The sequence below is a fragment of the Lissotriton vulgaris genome, chromosome 2_1 (assembly GCF_964263255.1).
Source record: "Lissotriton vulgaris chromosome 2_1, aLisVul1.2, whole genome shotgun sequence".
Taxonomy (NCBI): domain Eukaryota; kingdom Metazoa; phylum Chordata; class Amphibia; order Caudata; family Salamandridae; genus Lissotriton; species Lissotriton vulgaris.
This window is the reverse complement of record NC_141687.1, coordinates 1536820936-1536842687: the sequence shown is the minus strand read 5'-3', so window position 1 is coordinate 1536842687 and position 21752 is coordinate 1536820936.

Below are 21752 nucleotides of genomic sequence, written 5' to 3'. Positions count from 1 at the left end.
TGTTAAGGGAATGCAGAAGTTCCTAGGCATCTGCAACTATGTGAGGCAGTGGGGCTTTGACTACAGCACCTTAGTAGAACCCCCGTTGAACTCTATTAAACAAGCAAAAGACAGATACAATAAAATAACATGGAAACCAAAAATGAGGGACATTTTCCAAAGATTGAAAACTGAGATAACAAACGTCCCAGTTTTGGGGAACCCTGACTACACCAAAGAGTTTGACCTCTTCTGTCACTGCAATGGACAGCTGTCTTTATCCTTTAAGACACAAACCCATTGCATACTGTGGTCTTTTGGACTCAGTAATGAAGGGACATTGCCCTGCGAACAAGCCCTTGCCACAGCAGCCTTTGCGGTACAGAAAAGCACCCAGATTGTCATAGGGGCATCTCTGACGCTCAATGCAGAACATGCAGTGTTTGCCATCATTCAAAAGGCTAAGAACCACACACACATTATCTGGGTATAAGATAATATTGTCCCTCCAATCTTTCAAAGTTGTAAAATACCATACGGTGAACCCTGCAACATCTTTTGCTCACCCTATATTGGATTCTGAAGATGATGCACACAACTATGCAACATATTTTCCTATTGAATCTAGCCAAGCAAAAAGTGGATCCCATGCCCAGTAGTTTTGTATATTTTGTAGATGGATCCTCCACTTTCGATCAAGACACAGGTATATGACATACATGTGCAGCATTAGTCAGAGCACAGCAGCACAATTCCTCAAACATGCGCCGGATAGTTGACCAGCTAACACTGCCAGCACATTATTCTGGACAAGCTGCAGAATTGATAGCCCTGATAGTGGACCTTTAGCAAGAAATAGGAAAAGTGATTACGATCTATTCAGATTCAGCTTATGTATCTGCTACAGTGCATTCAAGCTCGAAGCCCTGTCATGCATAGCAACCTCTCAAGGGCTTTAAAAGACCTGTAAAGGTGTAACAGCTTTATGTCGCATCCACTTTTAGCTCTGAAGGATTAAGGCCCAAATGCAGCTGACACATGTTAGATAGGGACAATTAGATGGGAAATAATGAATGCGATAAATGTAACAACAGAGTGAATAAATGCCATAAAAGAAGAGCTGCATGCCATGAGAATGAATATCATGCAGCACTGTTATGTACTGATCGTATGACGGCCATGGAAGGAGGAGTATGCCCCAAGATAGGGACTGCTTGTTTTACTTGTGTCCCTGCAAACAATGCTAACAAAGGAGCATTTTGGAGGCCATACACATGTTGCACAGTTTACAAAAGAAAGTAGTGGTTGAAGGAAGTTCCCCAGGGGAAAGGTTTGAGGGTTGGTACGATAGGCTACTTTCCTGTTGGGACTGCTTAAAGCTTAATTACAGCTTAGTGTGTTTTTGCTTTTGATATGTTGTGTTTTCCAATCGGTTACAGCCTGTTGTAAGAGGATGAGTACATAGGCGGGAGAGATGTTCATGGTCAGGCCACCTAAACAAATAACAGATGCTCAGGATAATAAATATAATTTGATACAAAGTGCTGATCCAGGATTAGGGAAGCATTTGAACTATCAACTATGGGTGAGAATGTTAAGGGAAAAATGAAATGCAAGTAAATCATGCTACTGCAGGTATTAGTATAGAGCAATGTAGAGCGATAAGTGGTTAAAGAGCAATATATGCCTTTGTTTTATTAAGATGCAATGTAAGTTAATGTTCTCGAGAAAGCAGAAGCTTCAGTTTGGCAGGTGTTCAGTTAAATAGAAAAACATGTTTATAATATATATATATATATTATTATATATTATGATATTATATCCACAGCAGACAATCCATTCTTGTTAACTGAGACCTAGTCAGACAATATTGGTCAAAGTTAACTATAGTCTAAAGGTAGCAGACTCAGATAAGAAGGCTTGGGAGCAAAGAAATAAAAATGAACACACTCAATGAAAAGAAGGTTAATATTTCATTAAAGATTTGTTAGAACTATGATAAAGAGAAGGTAGAGAAAGGACACATGTGGTGTGATGTTTATGTAAAAGTATATTATTAAATCATGTATTCTTAGGCCTGTTATTGTTTTTTTTGGGCGTTGTGTTTAGGTCATCACTTTTTCAACTATATAAACAGCTGCGTGTGAGCATCAAATTGAGATCAGCTTTTCAGTTCTACGGAGGTGACTGGTCTCCAGGCCAATGTGATTACACCTACGTTTTTCCTTGCCAGTAAAGTCCTGTCTCTCTTTATTCCAGTTTTCCCACAATAGGCATGACTCTAGAGGAAGGGCCAAGTCCAACAAGACTTCCTCCAGACTAATCAATACCTTGATGGGTTTCCCTGCTCAGGCAATAAAACATGGACAATGGGCATCTTCTGCTTGGCACTGTTATAGTTCTATGCCCCACTAAACCCTATTTGATCTCTCTCTCAGCACTCTCCTGAACCATGAGACTGACCCATGAGAAAACGTTCTCCTCATTTGTGGACTACATCTTGAAGCTTCTTACCTTAATTTGCTCCCAGACTCATCCTAGTAGGCAGACAGTACCACTATAGCCAACAAATTGATGTGGCCCATTCTGCCCTTTGGGCAGAACTTCTGTCCCCAACCCAAATATAAATCTAGCCATAAGGACAGAAACCAGCAGAGGCCACTGACCCTACCAGTGTCAAGAGCCAGACTACAGGCCATCCAATGCCAAGTTGAGGCTCCAAGAGGGGGTCTTGGGCAGGCCTCACATACAACCTTAAGGCTGGCAAAGAATACCCCAACAGCTCTTGAGGGTTTTCTGACCTCTGAGGTTTATTAGAGTGGGGACAACTGCCCCAGGTGCACCTTATCTCTCCACCAGTTTAAGGGCCATAGTCCGAGACTGGCCACTCATCATAGGGTCTACACACTGAGCATGAACATTTGCCAGGCAAGTCAGACCTTCCTAAGGGAAACCACTATCTTATTCCTGGCTGACACACGCAGGCTCTCCAGTCTTGGGGTGCTCTGTTCTTAAAGCTAATCCCCCCAATCTACTGGCTCTCCCACTGAGGACTGTCTCTACCCACTTCTTCTCCACCTGGGCCTCTGTACTCTCATTTTTGGGAATAGTAGCCCCAGAAACCTGAGCTGTCAGCCCGCCCAAGGCATCTGCCCCTCCTAGCTGCTCTAATGCTGATGTAACTAATTTCCCTCATTTTCCCAGAATGCAGTCACTAATCATCTGGGGACAAACTATAACCCTCCTCTAGGACACTTCTCTCCATTTTAGGCGCACCAGAGCCCTAGGATGGAATAAGTCCTGCCCATGGGCCTGAGTTACAATATACACCAGTCAAATGTACTGATCTGCGGACAATAGATGTTTCACCAGCCATGGTCTGGCTGACACTGGTATCTATCAGAGCAGTTACAGGGTTCCTATTAACTGTAATCTGACAGACGTCACAACCCCCACCCTCAAGAAACACAAGCGCTCCCTAAGAATCTATCTAATAAGGGAGACTAGGGAGAGCAACCTGAGCCCGGGTACTATTTCCTCCCAAGGCCATATTCATCAGCCCTATAGAGGTTCCACCAGTGTGTGATTTCTTGGATAGACTGAGTACCCCTGCTTTTTTTCCTAACTGGGAACGCTCAAAGCAACTATGTTGGAAATGGAGCACCCTTGGCCACTTCTTGCAAGAACATCCCAGCTGTTTCTCAGAACGGGCATGGGAACCCTTTCCACTTGCCATATTCTGGGACCGATCTGGGTCAACTGGGACCTCCCCTTCTCTCTGATGCTGGGGATCTGAACCACCCTTCCTGGTGTCATTCCCAGGTACTTTCTAGTACACTCTAGTGCTGACCAAGAAGTCTGCCTCATGTGAAAGCTCTCTGGGTGAAACCAGCTTGTTATCAATCAGGTGTTAGTTCAACTTTGTAAAGCAAGTACTTAGTATGTGCTTTCTCAAAATCACTTACTTTACTGCCCCTCACCCAACCAGTCAGTGCCTTACTGGTGTAATCCAAGACATTTACCCAAGATTGGTTTGTCAATTTCTGGTTATTCCTTAACCTTATTCAGTGCTTGGCTTTCATGAGAGCACACCTCATCTGGCCCCCTACCTCTATGTTAAGCAGGGTATCACTCCCCACTATAGGCATGTGTATCCAAAGATGTGTCCCTAATCCTCCACTGGCACCCTGTGCAGCCTAAGGGTTACCTTTTGGGCAGAAAACCATTTGTCAATATAATCCCCCACCATATAGCTAGGCACCAGGTCTTGGGGTATGCGATCCTTACGTATCCATGGAACACTAAATTGCTGCCACTATTGCTTCTGGAGATTTCGTTGGCTTTGATATTCAGCTCCTTAAGAGTCACTTCATTAGTTCACACAAGTTTATTTTACCCCAGGACTCTCTGGACAGCTGCCTCCCTTCCTCTTTTCCGCTGCCTCCTCCTTTGCAGCCTCTCTTTTTGCAACTTCTTCCTCCATCTTGAGTTAGGCCAGGTGCAGGCTGAACTTTCTTTCAGTCTTCCTGTTCAGTAGCTCATCAGGGGACAGGGTGTGAGAGGATACACTGCTCCCTGTCCTGGCAAGTGACTTTACTTCTGTGGGCAAGCTGCCCTCCTCTGGGTGCTGCACCTCTGGGCTTGTGGCCAGGCCCTCTTCTTCCTCCTCCACCTCCTCCAAATGCACCTCCTCCTCCTCCCCAGGACCATCCTCTTCCTGCTTCTATGGGGTGGCCTGCATCCTTCTGATTTATCAAAGGCTCAGCACCCAACCACTCAGTGCCTTACTAGTGTGATCCAAGATATCCACCAAGACTGGTTTATCAACTTCTGTTCATCCCTTAACCTTCTGCAGTGTTTGACTTTCATGGGAGCATACCTCTTCTGGTTCCCTACCTCTAGTGTAAGCAGGGTATCACTCCCTACTATAGGCAGGTGTATCCAAATATTTGTACCCAATCATCCACTGGCACCATGTGCATCCCCTGGGCTACCTTGTAGACTGAAAACCATTTGCTAATATTATTCCCCACCATATAGCTAGGAGTCTCCATGGGACACTATATTGCCGACTTCATTGCTTCTGGACTTTGAGATTTGTTTGTCTTTGATGTTCAGGTCCTTAAGAGTCACTTTATGAACCCATACACGTTTCTTTCCCCCCCAGGACTCCCATTCTCTTTGTTGCTGAATCTTCCTTTGCAAACCCCCTTTTTGAGACTGCCTCCTCAATCTTGAGTTAGACAAGGTGCAACCCGAACTCCCTTTCAGCCTTCATGTCTATCAGCTCATCAGCGGACAGGATGTGAGAGGACACACTGCTCCCTGCCCTGCCTGGGGACGTCACTTCGGTGGGCTACTTTTCCTCCTCTGGGTGCAGCAGCTCAATGCCTAAGCCTAGGCCCCTTTCTTCATCCTTTTCCTCCTCTAAAACCTCCTCCTAATTAGGACCTTCCTCTTCCTGCTTCTAGGTAGTGGCCTGCATCATTATGATTTACTCAAAGGCTCAGAGGGCTTCCTGAAGTTATACCTTTGTGGCCATACATTCAGCCCTCTTTCCTTGCAAAGCCTGTGCAACTCTGCCTTGCTGAGGTTATCAAAGTTTATCAGCTCCACCTCCATTGTAGCAAAAAGATGTTAGGTTAACTTACATTCGGAAAAGAAAAAATGACCAAATCAAGAACTAAGGAGATTTTAGGAAAACATTGAATTTGATGTCAGATTAATTTTATGGTTTTTAGTGTTACATCAATACTTGAGTGGCCTGCCCTGTATTTTTATGAGTGGAGTTTTCCACCTCGACTGCAGAGTCTCTGCAATTGTAAAATCGCTATTAGTGAAATGAAACTTGTAGTTATTAAATGCCAAAAAATAGCAAAACTACGCAAATGTGTAAGGTTACCTTTTTGGAACCAGGTCTAGTAAATCCAACATATGCAGATTACACTCAGACCCTGATCGGCTTAGGAGAAGACAGTGGTAACAGAACATACATCATGTTGTGCCTCAAATCAGTAAATAGAAGTTTGAGGAGTAGCAATTTTTCCTCACAGAATTGAAAACCGAGATACGCATCTTCAGCAAGCCTAGCCCAAGGCAGCTCCCATTAATTTGCCCAGAATTATGATGCAGTCTCTAACCCGAGTTCAGAGAGCTACAGTCATTGGAGTCCTGTTTGAACTGCAGCTCTTGGTCACTCATCATGTTAATACAGTTTAATGGAATACATACTGCCACTCACATAGGTTTCACACAGTTGCACCAATGCTAAGTTTCTGTGAGAAAGTGAACCATGTCCGTAAATTGGTTTGATCACACCAAGACTATGGCAACAGTATATACCCTGGTCTCTTTAAACAAACTTGCAACAACACGAACTAGGAAATTAGGGGCATATTACCAAGCAATAGCGATAATTATCGCTATTGCTTGGTTAGCGGGAAAAAATATTGCCGAGCACCGAGGATTTTTACCGCTGAGATACTTTGATATTTATCAAGGTTTATCTCAAAAGCGGTAAAAATCCTGCGAAATGCATGAATATCGCTGAAAAATCAGCGATATTCATGCATTATCGTGACAATGCTCTTAGCCATGTTATCCACCTTCCATTGGATAACATGGCTAAGAACTGCTTTTAGCTGGCGTTAGCTTTTGGAGATATTCGCGCTTAGCGCAAATATTTCCAAAAGTTGTTAATAGGAGTTAGAGATGTTAGCGACTGTTTTCAGTCGCTAACATCTTGGCACGCCCACTTTACATGTCATTAGCGATAATTATTGCTGACATGTAAAGTGGGCCCCTAAATGCCCGCTATCGCCTGCAAGTTGTCGCTAACTGGTGTTAGCGACAGCTTGGTAATAGGGCGATAAAATTATCGCCGCATTAGCGGGAAAAAGTCCCGCTAATTCGGCGATAATGCCCTTGGTAATATGCCCCTTAGACTTTAAGACTTGTACCGGATCTGCAAGTGTCAGATCAAATCACGCTTGCCCTCAAAAGCCAGCATTGGCTGCAGACGGTAGCTTTCAAGATACTATGCATTACACACAGAACAGTTTGTTTCTGAGTCCTGAATTGGGGTGTGCTGGTGGAATTCAGTTACAGGTTTTGAAGGTGATGATAAATACCCAAACGTGTATTCTGATTGGATGGGGGAATTTTCATCTTGCAGTTCAATTGCAAACATGGATTTAAAATGTTGTTAAGAACTTCAAGGGATGCCCACCTCTTTCAGGTGGGTTTGAAGTTCTGCATTTTCCTACTCTTGAGTGGAGGTTGAACGATAAAAATGAGGGATCAATTTGGCTACACATGTTTGGAGGAGTCCTGAATGATGAGATTGATATGAATTGCCTTGAGAAAGTTCTGATGGCAAATTGAAACTTGTAAGTTGGGCTGATCGAGTGATTTTGCAATAAAGTCTATGATTTGTTAAATGAGGAAATTACTTTGCCTAGCATTTTGGAATCTTGCAAGAGGGAATGCTCCAAAGTGAAATATATTGTTGAAGTGGACTAATACATAATAAGAGGAACACTCATAGTGTGCTTTCTCCACATATTTGGTATTCTCTTCAGTTTATTTGGTCATCTGGGAAACATGGTCTATGAATGGTTACACACCCACAGCTGATTGAATACTGTTGCAAGGGCAAGACTATAAGAACAGTTGCCTATTTGTGTATTCTGAATTTTACATTCATGAGCACTTCAATGTCTACAAACTGCAATGCATCCAGATCTACATTTGACAAAAGGATCATTACACCACCGTTCAACAATACGAATGCACAGGGAAAATCTAAAATGTTCTGTGAACAGCCTATCCAAATGTCTAAGGTAACAACAGGTCCATTTAAGCTCAAAAGAGCCCAGGTAAATGTCATAATTTTGATCATCTTTGTAAGATATGCAGGATTACCCCCAAACATTTTGCCTTCACCCCTCCTGGTTTCTGAATTTTGTTTTTGTTGGCATTAAGATTCTGTGTACTTTACCACTGATAACCAATGCTCTCTACTTGAAACATGGTCTAATTGGCGAACACCCAATTGGCAAATTTAATTTACTTATAATTCCTCAAGATATGGCACTACATGTATCTAGGGCATGTAAACGAAAAATAGCTATTAGTTGGCTTGCAGTACTCGTTGTGCCACCTACTACAGTAGGACTTTAAAATATATCTCAGACCAGCCACTGTAGTCTGTCGTACAGTTTTAAACTGCAAATTCGTCCTGCCAAAATAAACCTTTTGTCAAGCCTAAACCTTCCTTTTTGATACATTAAGTCATCCCTAAGGTACCATTGTATTTCAGACGTGGGACATGTGTTTTTAAGTTTTATATGTCCTGGTAGTGAAGAACTCCTAAATAATTTTTTTAAATACTGTGAGGTCTACCTCTCCTATTCAATAGCCTTTGGTTACCTTGTTACATATAATGAGTATTAACTTTTGACTGGGAACAGGTAGAAGTTTACTTTTTGGATTTAAAATCCTAATCTAAAATCCTCTATATATATATATATATATATATATATATATATATATATATATATATATATATATATATATATATATATATATATACATAGTCGGGGTGTGGGCCACAATTCTGATTCTGAAAATGCCAGTTGTGCAAAGTTTGTTTAATTCGTGTCCTAACCATTTGGTGCCTGCTGCCAGTGTCGTTGGTCATATATGACCCTTATGTTTGGCTTTGTTTTTCTCTCCCAAACATTGAGACAAGACATGCCAACCTGGTAGGATGGGTGGAGGCGGAGATGTTTCTTGCCCCACTGGCAAGGGCTGCCTCCAGTGTACACACAAAGGAACCTTAAACTAGTCTTTTATCATACCAGACCGCTTGGAGCCTTGGCAGGGGAAGGAAGGAAGGGACATTCCAGAACCAGAAGTGGGTGTAGCCTAGAGGTTTTCCTCACTTCAAAGGCTGGCACCAGGTATAAATATTGAGCCCTCAGAGCAACTTTTCAGTACTGTCCTGGACCTGTAGATATTACAGAAAAATGACTTTCTTTCTCCCCAGAGGACTGCACTGCTGCTTGAAGCCTGTTTTACTCCCTCAAAGACTGCCTTGCTGCTTGAAGCCAGCCTTGTTCTTAAGATGACTACTCTGCTGCTACCAGAGGTCGGCCCTGCTACCAGAAGACATCCCTACTCTGTTTGAAGGAAGAGTGGACTTTCTCCCTTCCTCCCAGGCTACGCTGATTGAGTCCAAGGGTAAGTTGGCTGACCTCCTGCTCTGAGCTACAGGGGCACAACAACTTCCAGAGGCCTCCATGCAACTGCCCAGCTGACCTGCTGCAACTAGACCTGCCTGGACCTGCACCCGGACCTGCCTGAGTCCTTCTGGCCTCTGCTAGAGTGACTGGCTGATTTCCAAAAGATGCCTCCTCGGGTCCTGGTTGGCACCAAAGTGCACATCTCTTCAAGAAAAGAAAGAATCCTGAAGTTTTGGACTCTTCATGATTCCAAATGCATCATTCCATGACAGCCACCAACGTGAAGCTGTGTTAAACTCGAAATTTCACACTATAGTGACTGGCCACGACAACTAACAATTGGAAATCTATGCTTCCTGCAACAGTAACAACAGTCCACCGTGACTGCCCACACCAAGCTATAGTAAAGTTGTCCATGATGCTGAATCCACTCTTTGCACTACAGTGATGACCATCTGCGATGCTCTTCCTGTCTTCACGTTGCAGCCTTCTCCACTCCGAACTGGACTCAATGCGTAGGACTTTGAGAAGGCAACTTTTTTCAGCAAGACTAACCTGGTCCCTGGCTGCAGTCTGGGAGGGAGAACTCCATGCATCAAAAGATAAGTCTGACCTAGCATTTTATATGCAGAGTTCTTCTGCCCGACTGCAGAGTCTTCTCAGTTTTAAAATTACTTTTAAAGTGCAGTTTTGTGAATACTGAAAAACAGAAAATGTACACAAACGTGGTAGTTTACTTTTTTTGAATCTGACCCGTAGTTTGTGGACATGAACAAATATTTAATTCAGGCTCACTAAGTTTAGTTATTCAGGAATATTTTGACCCAAGCAAATGCAGACCCCCAAATACGAAGGAGAGTTTCCAGGTAGTGGATCAGAATGCCATGGTTCACTGTAGTCTAGGCAAGGGTGCATGATGTTTTTTCATGGTCAGGTCATACTTCAAGATAGGTGAGAAGGCAGAAAACAATGGCTAGTGATAGAATCTTCAAATGTTGTCTTCAACTTCTGTGGAGATTGGCAGCAATCTTTAACTTAATTACTTTGACTTTCTGAGCAAAGAACTTATGAATATTATTAGCATTGCAGACTCCAGCAGCCAGAAGAAAGCTGATGAATATCCCGCTGCTGCTGGCAGTCACTTGGACGTTCTCGGACCGGCTAGCATTGACATAGTAAGTCCTGTACTCATTGACGTGGCAACTGGTGTAGAAATAATATTAAATGAAATGGAAAAAAATGCCCAAAACGACAAGGCTGACAATGTCTCATCACCACTGCCTCCCCTGCAAGTAGTCACTGATAACATCACTTCTTTAGTGCCCCAGGTCGATGAAATGCCTGGAGTAGTGGAGGGGGATGGTTTGAGCATTAATACCAATCTGGTTGATCAGTTAGGGGCCAATGCTAGATCAAATTCGACAAATGACCAGCAGACATAGATGGGTGCCACAAAGTGTAGCATAGCTCAGGCTGCTTATAAAGGCACCGATGTGGACAAGGATAAAGAGAAAGATCCGAGCGACTTCTACTCGTTTTCAGACTAACTCGAGTGGTCCCATGAGACTGGCTCCCTCTGGCTCTCTCTGTAGTGGCGCAAGTGATGATGAAATGAGAACGAGAGATCCAAAGGTGGGCCAAAAAAATGTCCTAAAGCTAAAAAAGAGCCCTCACGGCGCAGCGGAGCTAGCATGGGATTACACTCCGTCAACTCAGCTCACAGCTCCATCAGTTTTGTTGACTGTATCCCAACAATCAGGTCCCCCAATTTATCCAAACCCAACTGCTCCCACACTTGAAACAGTACTTCAAGCCATAGCTGCGCACCGTGAAGAGACATCGCAAGACGGGCACAAGGCCCAAGCAGCTCTTTGTAAGGTGCAAGGGGTGGTGCGCAAGTTGACGAGAACAGTCCGTTCATTTGGTTATCGAATGACTGAACTAGAGTCTCAAATTGTTTCTAATGAATCCAAGATTGCCGAAAATCAAGAGCAGGTTGATGCACACGAGGCTGAAGTGTCAGACGTGAGGTGGAAGTTGGAGGACTTCGGAAATCGTCTTCGAAGGAATAACCTTCGCCTGCTGGGCATCCCAGAGGCAATGGAGGGGGAAGATGCTCGCTCCCATGTAATACAACTATTCCGTGACTCTTTGCCTTAACTATCCAGCTAGAACTGGGATTTAGAAGTTCAACGCGACCATCGCAATCCTCTCACTCTAAGGCATCCAGCAAAACCTGGGGGGTATCCACGCGCTATTCTAGTCTATTTTGGTAACTTCCTTCTTAGGCATGCACTTTCTGAGAAAGCTAGGCCTGAATCAAAGCATGTTACTGGTTCGATATCCTACTTCGTACGCCCTGATTTCTGCCACGTGACTGTGGAAAGGAGGTGGTGGCTCCGCCAACTCATTAAACCCTTCCAAGAAAAAAAGGCGCAGGCATACCTGAACAATCCCTCTCGACTGAAAGTAATAAATGGGGGTCAAACAACATTTTTCACCTCGGAAATCAAAGAAAAAGAATATCTAGATGGTCTTAACTAAGTTATGATTAAGAGCATGAGGATGTCTAATAGGTATGGTTGGTAATATCATATATAGCTGAAAGGTTGGTTGTGGCCTCTGGGGCATATGCTGAAAAGCAACTTATTTGTTGGGATAGGTCCAATCTATAAAAAAAAAAAAGGGATGAGAGTGAATGGGTAGAGAAAATAAGGGGGAAAAAAAGACACTTTTAATAGTGAAATAATAGATATAATGGTATAAGGTTACTTAATCCGTAGGATGATAAGATTGTTATATCTAATTTAGCACTGGTCAGCAGACGCACTTCCATCAAACAGACTCTTATGGAGTCTACACGCCTTACTTTGGATGTTGGGGTGGGGGGAGAGCAGAAGGGGGGGTCTGGGATAAGGGAAATAGGGGGAAAAAGCAACAAAAAAACAACTCAAATTGTACAATGAATATGCAAATGACAGATATATTTTCTATACAGGCTAAAACTAGAAGAACAGATACTAGGCTTCTTTCATTTAACCCAAAATATTATGGGTAAATTTAAATTATGCTCTTGGAATGTGGCGGGACTCAACGACAGGGACAAGAGGGCCCGATTACATGGGATAATCATGCAAAACTCATATGATATACTCTGCTTCCAGGACACCCATATACTATGGGATGAAAGGGATCTATTAAAGGCCCCTGGATATAATTTATTGGTGACTACAACACAGACATCCAGTACCCGGGGTGTAGCCATACTAGGCAGAGCTTTTTTAGGACAGGCTACACGTAAAACAGTTGATTCCCGAGGAAGATGGGCTATTATAGAGCTGAAAATCGGTATTACAATCTGCACAGTGTATGCTTCTAATCAAGATGGCCCACATATATTTGAGGAACTAGAATTAGAATTAGCCTCCTGGCCCAGAACATTTATACTTTGTGGGATTTTAATATTTCCTTGGGGACTAAGGGGACAAGACAAAACCAAGACACCTACATATATGCCCAACACAAACCGAAAGTGTTTAGTGCCATCTCCCAACTTAGAGAGAGTCTGGGTTTAATAGATAACTGGTACTTAAAACACCAGTCTGATCCCGGCTACACATATTTTACATATCCCCATAATAAATATGTGAGGATTGATTATATATGGCTAAATAGAGATTGTTCTGATGGGGAACACATTAATAAATCTCCAAAGACAATCTCAGATCATAACCTGTTAGCCCTCACACTTGATATCACCAATCTTAATAGGCCACGCTCCACCTGGTCTTTTGATAGAAAACTTCTGTCAAATAAAGACTATATCAAATATATTAGGATATGGACTCAGGTTTTTTTTCATTGTAATCGCTATAGTGCATACAGGGGTATAGTATGGGACTGTTTCAAAGCTGCTCTTAGGGGGGAGACAATTAGCTTTGTCGCCAAACGCAAGAAAGAATTAGATAAAGTCAATAACTTACAGATGCAGGAGCTGGCTAAGATTGAGGAAGAGCACACCACTTTAATAATGCGAGGTGAAGACGGGAGAACTATTCTACGAAAAATGCTTATTCTTAAAACCGAGCTTAACAGTAAGCTTACCCAGAAGGCGGCTGGGACCTTCCAGTCAAACCATAATAAAATCTATGAAGATGGGAGAGAGTAGGGAAGCAGCTAGCTCTACGCACTCACCAAAAACACTCTCTCAATACAATTACTACTATCGAAGTGGAGGGTCAGGAGTATACAACACCGGAAGATATATTGGAAACCTTTAGACAACATTATCAAAAATTATATCAAAATGAAGATATGAATGATCAAGATGCAATCAGAGATGCCCTGAAATTATGGCTAACCGAGGCTTGATCGAACAAGATTATCGATGATACCACCAGAGATGATCTGGCAAAAAATATTACGTATACTGAATTACAACTGGCCTTGTCAGATCTGGCCTCGGGTAAAGCCGCGGGCCCGGATAAACCACTAGAATTATATAAAATTCTCAGAGAACATATAACACCTTATTTATTAGACCTTTTCATAGGGATTCAAGGAAGTGGCACCCCAAAACTTCCATCCTCATATCGCCCTTTCTCTTGAATAAACTCGGATTCAAAGCTCTATGCGAAGATAATGGCCAATCGGCTCAGGAGGGTTATTGAACTTGTGGTCTCCCCGTGGCAGCCTGGTTTTATCCCCGGTAAGGCTACCACAGATCACACCCATAGGGTTATATCGTTATTTGATATTATGAATGTGACGGGTGGCCAGATGTTGATGATCCTGCTCGATGCCGAGAAGGCTTTCGATCGAGTTTCGTGGAAATTCTTATGGGGGTGCTTGATCAAAACAACTTTGGGCCTTGCTTTTCTAAATCAATCCAGGCAATGTATCATGACCCAAAGGCTAAGGTGCTAGTGATGGGCCAGAATCTAGTTCATTTAATATATTAAGAGGAACGAGGAACGAGGCAGGGATGTCCATGCTCCCCAATATTGTTTGCCTTGTACATAAATCCCCTAATCCTGAAACTAATATCAAGTGAGGAAATAAAACCCGTTACGGTTGGTCCCCATGAAACAAAGATACTTGCATATGCCGATGACGTGTCGGTAGTTACACCTAACCCCACCAAGGCAATTGTAGAAATAGAATTGATCACTCAAGCCTTTGGTCAGATCTCTGGATATTCTCTCAATCGGGATAAAATAATGGTTATTTGTACTGATAATACTCAGTTTGACGACCCAAAGAAGGTATACAATGCAGTATATCTTGGAATATGTATATCCCCTAAGGTAGAGAATATTAATAAATTAAATTATGACCTCCTAATTAAGACTATTAAGAAAGACCTAAAGAGGGTTGACAGTCTTCACCTCTCAATCATTGGTAGAGGGATCTTCTTAAAAATGAATATCCTCCCTAGGCTGTTGTATTTATTCCTTGCTATCCAGTTAATAGTGGAAGATAAGGTCATTAAAACAATAGAATCTCAAATGAGTACGTTTATTTGGAATTATTGGAAAGTCAGGAGGGCCCTGAACTACCTTTCCCTTCCACAGCACAGAGGTGGGTTAGCAATCCCCAATATAATGTTTTATCTATGGGCCACTCTACTTCAGCAAATGTCACCCCTCTTTAATGCAAATACATCATGCATAAACACCGAGCAAAATGATATACCATCGATCTACGAACTAGCGTTAGGAAACAAAGCATGAGGCCTTCTGTTAAGACAAATAGAACCGTCGTACTATAGGAAGGTCAAAATCATAAATAGCGCTTGGAGAACATGGAAGAAAACCTCAAAACCTCAAAACATCTCGCTATCTCAAAGTTTAGCAAGTACACACCATTATGGCATTCCTCTGTGTTATCTAGACAAGCTAATGACGACATTTCTAAGAGATGGGAAAAGCTTAAAAATCCCAAATATCTCTCTGTCAAACATTCCCCTTCTGGAAAATATAGGTTAATCATCAACCAGGATAGGTACCCTGTGTGATATATTAATTGAAAGACAGAAGGATGATTTAGAGCATACAGAGTCTGCATGGGCAAATAAACTTAACAATCCTAATGTCGACATTGATATGTCACTGCTGCTCATATCTAAGTTATTTGTATCTTCTAACTTAAAGGCTCAATTGTATAAAACCATATATAATTTATATTATACACCTGCCAAATTATATACATGGGGTAAAAGAGCAAACGATGAATGCCCTAGATGTGGAACAAGTCCAGCGCACTTGATTTATATGTTCTATGATTGTGCTAAACTAACACCCTTCAGACAAATGATATCTGAGTTCTGGGAGGAAGTGTTTGGCCACAAAGTAGCAGAATCACCCACTCTATATTTATTAGGATATGATAACACTCTCAGGCATAGTAAGGAAGAGGAAACATGTCTGTTTCTGGGCACTGCAGTCCACAGAATAATTCTAGCAGCTCGCTGGAAGAAGGCTGATCCCCCGAATGTTCAAATATGGCTAACACGCTATTTGGGAATATATAACCAAGAAAAGGCAATATATGCAGCTAGGGGGATAAGGGCCAGATTACAAGGCAGCAAATATTGGGAGCCAATCGATGCTTGGAATAATGGTATTAGATACGCGTAATGAATTATCGCCTCTCTCTCAGCTCCCACGCTCTACAGTGATTTTCTAATTTTTTATATGACACCCGTTTTATGATAATATGATGTTTTAGCCATTTAACTTTTATTAATACTATGACATATTTATGCTGATATATGTACTATTTGTGTATATGTTTTATATTTTGTACAATCTTCTCGCAGTTGCTTAGTAAAAATATAATAAAAAAAATAAAAAAATATTATTAGCCAGCTCGTAGGATGGTGATTATGTAATAAGCATAAGAGATGGTGATATCCTTGTAGATCATCAACATTTCAGTTGAGTAGCTGTATGCTTCAGTGGTTGGCTTATGACAGTAAGATTTCTTTTGGTAGTTATTTGCATGCCTTTTGCATAACATTGTGTCCGTCTCCAAGCCTGATTTCTGCCAAAAGCCTCTAGCAATTTTCCTTTTCTTACTTGGATCATCATCTTTTGTTATACTACATGTGTGGCTTTGACACTGATTCAAGTTTTCTTTCTGTTAATGTGGGGTGAGACTGTCAAGATTTCTTGTGTGTTTACAATGGTATGGTTCAGAAGTTATCCGGGTGTGGTATATTAAATGAGCTGCAAGTGGAGTCCTGGAATATGTTGGAAAAGGCTTTGCTTGAAACCTTTCTTAGCGCTCTTATCCACCTGGCCTCGAGCACACCATAAGGGTGTTTTTATAGCTTTGTTGCCCAAGTTACTGATCTGATACCTTTGTGTAGGCCTCAGAGAATTTGTACTTATGCTGGAGTCATTACAGTAATTTTGGTAATTCTGCATTACTGTTGTGATGCAAAATTACTGAAGTTCCTCAATTACTCTTGCAGAAGTAAGTAGGAGTAATTTGGGGCACAAATCTTACCAGGAGGACAGGAACAACAAACTTAGTGGGAGATTTACCTTGTTTTCACTTAGTGTACTGCAGCAGTCGAAAATACTGCACTGCGCTACGTAAAAAGGAGAGAAGAGGAGAGAGCCCAATTCACTAAAATAAGCACTCTCTTCCCCTCTACCTGCACCAGTGCTGAAATCAGCTGCCGTGCGACACAGAGGCACCGTAGCGCCATGGTGCAGAGGTGTCTCAGCAAGTATATCACATGTGTCTTACTGGAAGGGGACCCTTAGACTAACTTGAAGCCTTTTTCCACTTTGTATGTGTATTGTAAAGTATGCAGCATAGAGGGAGCAGTACCCCCTGGGTGGCATGAGTTTTGGGGACAGTGGTCTCACCCCCAACCCTCCGCTCGAACATTCAGCCATGAGAGGCAAACACTGGGGCCACAACTGGCGACCTAAGTCCTAACTACGCCACTGTGTAAGATGAGGCACACATGCAAAGTCAGAAAAGGAAGGAGAAATTAAAGCATTTCTCTTTCTTTGCACCTACTTTGTCAGGGCACCGTTTTCTGAGGCTAAACCCTGTTTACTTTGTTACGTAAATTAGATTTAGCATGAGAAACCTTAGGTGATTGCATGCTCCACCCATGGTACGTCCCCTTGGCACTAAGTAATGCAAAGAAGCTTTGCATTACTTAGTCTTTATTTCAAGCACTAAACAAGTTTAGAACTGGAAAGTAAATCCAGAAAAAAAGATTTTGTGCTGATTTTCATCACTTTTGTGACACTAAATCTGTGTGAAATCTTAGGAAAACTCCCTCTCAAGAGCATGATCGGCTACTGGCTGCTGCTGTTTGCGTCCTGTTGCATTTAGTGACGTTTTCTCAGTGCAAAAACCATTCTCAGGTCAATTTGGAACACAAGGGGGCATTTTGTGCTGAGAAATTAGTGCTAAATGCTGTATTACGACCCGTGCCTAGTTACAAGTAATTTTGAGGCAATTACGCCAGTGTGCCCATCCCTAGTTAAAAGGGAATGGTCTGACCAGGAATGTGAAATGATGGTATTTTCTTCAGATAATCGTAGATCAAAGTTTCAGGAGTACGGCAGGCCAATTGACTAGGGCCCTGGATTAGTTGGTCACAGCACAGATTGCTCACACTGGCAATTAGATTAGGTTTATTTAGTTGGTTGTTTACCAGAGATTGAAATATCCAACAATGAGGATTTTGTTTGATTTCTTGCTAAGGGTTTCAGTGATGTTTAGAAAAGTATTGTTATCCACAAAAATCCACATTCAATGACTATATGGATGTTATGGCTAATCTTCTTGTATGGAAATCTGAGGATAGTTTAATCTGTGAGTTTGCTAATGTTTTTCATCTACTATTGAAGTTAGGTCTCAGCATTCCGAGTCACTGCCTCCCTACAAGAATGCTGTTGTTTCAGAGGACATTCAGCAGTGATGTCACACTAAAATGTGTACTGTTTAAACCATATAATGTATAGTGTGAATGGGAATTAATAGGTATACATATGTATTTAGAGACTTTCATGTTTTTCCATATTAAGGTAAATTCGGACACAATAGCTCTGGATTTAATAACGGAACAATGTGCTAGAAGCTTTGGGTGGGGTTTACGATTTGCAATTTGAGGAAAATACTAATTTAATTCAATCAAATTCAGGATATTGGCATTGGTCAGAGATCCTGGTTATTCCCCTTTTAGCAATAAGGTACACATCAGTCTATGTTCTCTGAAAATATTTGTTTACCGATCATATTCGGTACGTTTCCAATCAGGTCGTTGCATTGAACTTGGAAGCTTGTCAGATCATTTTGAAGATCAAAAGAGTCATCATCAATTTTCTCAAACTTTAGAGCTTCACACCTAGAAATGAGACAATGCCTGTTAATATTGCAAATGTTTGTGCAATGCCACAGAAAAGAATACACAAACTCATGCATAGATAGACGCACCCAGTTAGCTATTCATGCTTGTAGAAACGCACACAGTGCTAATGCACTATCTACATGCATGCAGATAGTGCATACACACGCATACATGCACAAACAAAGATGCTTAATGAACTGCCACATATTAACACAGTCTAAAGACACCAACAGCACAAAAAAACACATTCAGAGGTATGCTGCAAGGGAATACAAGTGAGGCTTCGCAAACAATGAATGCAGAACAGAGGGCTCCTAAGGATACAAGTTGTTAAACCAGTTAAACCGCTAGATATTAGATGATTGGAAGAGCTCCATCCACCAGGGGTGGTTGGTGTAGGCACCCAATACACATACATAACACAAACCAATTCAAGAAAATATATTTGTATACTGACACAGGCATTTGTACAGCTCAAACTTGAACCAAGAGTATTAGAGTGCTTTATGTGATAACCAGATTAGATTACACTTTTTTGGGGGGTCAAAAGGATGCTTAAGTGTTTTGCCCAGAATAATAGGTTATTGATCTGATGCCAGACTTGAACGTTGATCTCTGAGTTCCAAAGAAGGGGGATCCGTCCATTAGGTCCATCTCCTCCCAATACACTAGATCACACCAATACAAATCTAAAGACAACTAAACATAAAAAAAAAAACAACAATATGATGCAAAGACATGCTACTAAGGCGTCAAAGTCAATACACATTGACCACTTAGCTCCCTGAAAGATCAATTATAAAATGCATCTAAACACTGGACCTTCAGGGCCCTGAGCATAGGCAGTACAGTGAGCTCCTTGCTCTGGAAGGATGGAAGGAAGGGGAGGGAATGATGCAGTGACGTGGTGGCCATAGGTCGCCCAGGGAGCTTCATCGTGTGCAAACGGCGCAGTGCTAAAGGGAATTTCCAGAGCTCCTAAATTGGTGACTCAGTTTTTGAAGTCTGAAAACTTCAGCAGAAGTGTAATTATTTCTCTTTTGTTAGCGCAACACTTTTTTTAATGAAGCCTACATAAAGCGGTAACTTCTGGAGGACTTACAGGGGGCATTGATGGCCTAAATTGCCCCCACAAATTGGGAATTCACACTTTTAGAAGTGGTGGGGCAGCTCCCCCCTGGCATCGAATGCTCATGGTCAAGTATTCACTGCTGTCCCCGCCACACACCGTCAGCAGCTGTTTCTGTTGCGATTTTTGCTTGTGGATCACTCTCCTTGGAAAAGCCAGCTGACACTGATCAGCATGGTGAGGGGCTGCTACTGTGCCCTCTCAGGTGCTTGTCAGATGAACAGTGGCATCAGTACTGGGGCATACAGATATTGAACAAGGAGTTCTGGAGGAAGCAGGGTTCGGACAGTGAAAGGTGGTGGAGCAAACCAGCCGCCCCCTGTTCGGGTCATGGCCGGGGCAAGAATTTAAGAACATCACTCAGTAAGTCAGTGTGAGGAACTCCAATGCGTACCCCCCTTGGAGGGGAGGTGTCTGGGGACCCGAGCGAGAAGGGTACACCGGTGACAGGGTCCTGACAGAAGTCCAGGTCATAGTGGATCCGCGCTCTGGTGGACAAGAAATGTGGGTGTGCTGCTGCTTTGACCCTCAAGGGCTAGGACTCATTACAAGCAGCGTTCAGGCCGAGCAGAGGGCAGGTTGTGGAGGACTTTGTGGCGCTACTTCTTCCAGAGACTCATCGGAAACACGGAACTGCAGGGCCAGGGGAAGGTGCAGGTGGTCGGCAACAGCCTATGTGGTGCATTGGCAGGGTAGGGGTCCCAGAGAAGCTTGGGAGGCCCCCCAGGATTGGGTAGATACCCTGTTGCAGGTTTACTCCTCAGGAGGGGTGTCCTGGGGTTCTTGAACAATAATCTAGAATTCCGAAAGTGTCTGTGGCAGTAAGAGGTGGTGGATAGGGCAATACGTGGTGTGGGGGCACTAGACGTGCTGGAGGTGAGGAACAGGGCAAAAAGTCTGTACAGGTGGTGAAGGGCTTCTCCAAGGTTGGTGGTGATAAAGATCCTGGCCGTCAGAGACGATGGGGACAGAGTAGCGGAGAATTTTAGGGCAGGTATGTTGGCTATCGGACAGTGGATGTCGGCAAACTGCTTAAAATTGAACTCCGAGAAAACCGAGGTGGTAACCTTTGGCCACCTCAGCCCCACCTGGTCTCAGGTGTGGTGGCCGTCATCTTTTGGAACTTTGCCGAAACCCTCTACGAAGGTGAGAAATTTGGGCGTCATGTTTGATGATAACCTGAACTTCATGGCACATGCCAACCAAATAGCTGCAACAGCATTTTATAAACTACGCTTGGTAAAGAAGGTTCTGCCTTTCCTCCCTAAAAATGTAGGCAAGACATTAGTCAGCGCTCTTGTCCTGTCAGCATTGGACTATTGTAATGGCCTGTTCGCCAATACTCAAATCAGAGTCATCAAGAAAATGCAGACAGTTCAGAACGCTGCAGCAAGACTTCTTGCTAACATTCCCAAATTTGAACCAATAACTGAAGTCTTGAGAAGCTATCATTGGCTGCCCATCAGAAATCGAATTAAATTCAAAACCTTGTGTATTGTCTATAAATCACTACATCACCAAGCACCTCAATTTCTGAGAAATCATTTGGTTCCATATATTCCTTCTCGCCCACTCCGTTCAGCTAAACAGAATGATCTGATTGTTCCACGGACCAAGTTAGTCAACTGGGGAGACAGACGTTTCCTGGTTGCGGCTCCAAGGCTATGGAACACACTTCCTCAATCCATCAGATCTAGTCCTAACCTGCTTGTTTTCCGAAAGAAATTGAAAACATGGCTGTTTAACCTTTAGTACCCACTACTTATCTCAGGAGAGTTGTTGACATTACAGCGCCGAGACGCCTGCGGGCAATTGTTCGCGCTTAAGAAATATTAAAAATAAATAAATAAATAAATAAATCATGGAGGAGGAGCTGGCAGTGCCTAAAAAGGGTTGTGGTGGGGGATGGGGCCCTCCTTCTCAGGGGGATAGGTTGGACACTGACCTGGGATGAGCTTAACAGCGGCGGCCATAGTCCTGAAGTGGAGCAGGTGGAGGAGGAGGTTAGCCCAGGAGG